The following is a 3,294-nucleotide window of genomic DNA, read 5'->3' as shown; positions in this document are numbered from 1 at the left end:
CCTTCTCCTCCATTCTCCTCTCAGGATCTTGGGCACGCACGCACACGCGCCCGGTGTGAGTTTAAGCCATCGGGTCCGGGACGCAAATCTCGGTCGACTACGTGGGAGTCCAGTGACATAGCCATTACGCTAACTGCTGGTTCCACGCCCAGTGTGATTTTCAAGTTGCCAGTTCTAAGACTCAAATCAAGTTTGGCCATATGGGAATCCAGTACTTTAACAATCATGCCACCTGCTAACCCTAGGATCTTATCTTTCTATTGGCTTTATTAAATCATAAGAACATAATCTAGAATTGTGAAGGGCCGGTACATAAATGCCTCCTTGAACACGAAACCAGCAGAGGAGAAAAACAAAAATTGAACAGGGAATCTCGATAACCCCATTTTTGCCTCTGAATCAAAATGAATCTGAAAACAGTGCTGTTATAGAATAAATTGTGCCTCCCAAATAAATAATTTTATTTATTATTATTTTTAAAATTTTTCTATAGGGCACATGTGCTCACAAGAGAGAGACAGAAAGAGGGAAAGTGAGAAAGCAAGCCATGTCTGGGACTAGAACCACAGTCGGCCACGTGGGAGTCCAGCACTTTAACCATCTCAGCACCTGCTGGCCCCTTGATCAGTTTCTCATACTTGGAACTAAACAGTTTTGATTAATATAGCCATTTAGATAAACTGCCCGCCCAAGGTAAGATTACTTGGAAACATCACCAACACATGAGCACCCAATACTGCTTGAGCATGTGAACACTTAAGACTCAAAGTCTTGGGAACCAGCAGTTAGCGTAATGGCTATGTCGCTGGACTCCCACGTAGTCGACCGCGGTTCGTGTCCCGGACCCGGTGGCTTAAAACTCACGCCGGGTGCGTGTGCGTGTGTGCCCAAGATCCCGAGAGGAGAATGGAGGAGAAGGGATTGCGGCGTGACCATCCCCCCTGGGGGGTGATTTCTCGCTTTCTGTCTCTATGTCTCTCTCTGTCTGTCTGGCGAGCGCACGCGCCCTACAGTGAAAATCTCTCAAAAAAAAAAAAAAAGGAAAAAAAAAAAAAAAAAAGAGAAAGACTCAAAGTCTTCAAGCCCAAAGCCAGGATGGAGCTCTTTAAACTGAGAGCTGGGAGATTAGCAAAGCCTTAGTAAGAGAAACTCTAAGAGGAGGATCTAGATCCAAATAAGGATCTAGATCCAAATATTACCACTGTCAGTATTTCTAATATTGGGTTATTGGCCTATGACATTCTCAGAAATTAGGTAGACTAACAGTCTACTGCATATACATAGAAGTTGTAAAGCAATGTATGTTCCAAGTCCTACAAAAGGCCAATGATTGTTCAGCTGCTAAGATAATTCTCAGATCTCTATAATTATACTAACAGAAAGGAAGCTTCAAAATAGTTTTTGAAGAGGATTCCTTTGTGCCTATCAGATATAGTCATGGAGGACACAGGAAGCAGAACATGAAACATCAATTTGAAGGCCAAGATAAATAATGAAGAAAGTTCTTCGTACCTTTGTTCAACAGTATACATTACGTGCTATAAATAAGTAACCACTCTATGATACTTTCTCATTTCTTATTTCTGGTAGTTTTTATCATTTTTATTCTATTTTCCCTACTCCTGCTTCACTGTGTATTAGATATATTTTTTTGTTTGCTTGTTTAGATTTTTGCCATAGGGTGTGTGTGCTCACTGGGCACATGTGCTCACTGGAGAGAGAATGGAGAGAGACAGAGAGAGACAAAGAGAGGGAAAGTGAGAAATTAACCCCTCCCCATGGGGGTGGCCATGCTGCAACCCCTTCTCTACCATTCTCCTCTTGGGATTTTGAGCATGCACACACACAACTGGTGTATATTTCAAATCACCAGGTCCAGGACTCAAACCACGAAAGAGTTGGCCATGTAGAATCCAACACCTTAACCTACATGTTCCCTCTGGTCCTATATTTGGTATCTTGAGGAAAGTTAAGCTTACATTTAGGGACAGGCTGTCAGACTAGACGAACTGGCCCAGAAGAATGCACATCTTGTCTCGAAGCTATTGCAGGAATTGGATATGGAGAGATAAAATTGCTTGGGTTAGATTGATAGATAAATTATGTCAGATAAGAGTTTTTTTTTTTTTTTTTGGTTTTTGTTTTCTTGCCAGAAGGCACATGTACTCACCAGAGAGAGATGGAGAAAGAGAGAGAAGGAGAGAAATAAAGCATTCCCCCATGGGGTGTGGTCATGCTGCAATCACTTCTCCCCCAGTAGTACGTGGTCATGTTGCAACTCATTCTCCTCCATTTTTCCATCTTGTCAGTATTTGTGGCACACGCTCACACACACTTGGTGTGTTTTTCAAGCTACGAGGCCCAGGATTCAACCATGGTCAGTCATATGGGATCTACCTCCTTAACCACTAGGCCACAGCATTGGTCCCAGATAAAAGTTGTTTTGTTTTAATTTTTCTAGAGGATGTGTGGACCTCAATGGAGAGAGACAGGATAGACAGAGGGAAAGCAAGAAAGCACCCCCCACACACGGGGCATAGTCACTTCGCAATCCATTTTCCTTCATTTCCATCTCCTTTTGGGATTTTGGGCACACATACACACAGGCTCAGCATGTTTCTCAAGCTGCCAGGTTCATAACTAAAACCATGCTGTGAGCCATGTGGGATCCAGACACTTTAACCACTAAGCCAAGGGCTGTCCCCACCCCCTGCCTTTTTTTCCTCACTAGAACCACATGCACTCACCAGAGACAGAGACAGAGAAGAAAAAGCAACCTCATTAGAAATAGTTACAGTGCAGGGACCAGCAGTTAGCATAATGGCTATGTCACTGAACATCCATGTAGCCGACCGCAGTTTGAGTCCTGGACCCAGTAGCTTAAACTCACACTGGGTGCGTGTGCGTGTGTGCCCAAGATCCAAAGAGGAGAATGGAGAAGAGATTTCGGTGTGGCCATCTCCCCAGGGGATGATTTCTCACTTTCTGTCTCGTCGATATTACTGAGCAGCACAGCCAGCCCAAAGCAAAAACCTCTCCAAAAAAAAAAAAAAAAAAGGTTACAGTGCAATCCCTTCTTCACCTCTGCCTCCATTCAAGATTTTGGGCATGCACACACAAATGCCTGATGTGTTTCTCAAGCAACCAGGCCTGGGAATCGAACTATACAGTCAGCCATGTGGGATATGGCTAACTTAACCACCAGGCCATGGAGCCACCCCTTTTTAAAAATTATACAAATGATTGGGGCCAATAGGTGGCATGGTGGTTAAGGTGCTGGACCTCCACCTGGCT

Source organism: Tupaia chinensis, unplaced genomic scaffold (genome assembly GCF_000334495.1).
Source record: "Tupaia chinensis unplaced genomic scaffold, TupChi_1.0 Scaffold147869_1, whole genome shotgun sequence".
NCBI classification, from domain to species: domain Eukaryota; kingdom Metazoa; phylum Chordata; class Mammalia; order Scandentia; family Tupaiidae; genus Tupaia; species Tupaia belangeri.
Note: the sequence above shows the minus strand (reverse complement) of the source record.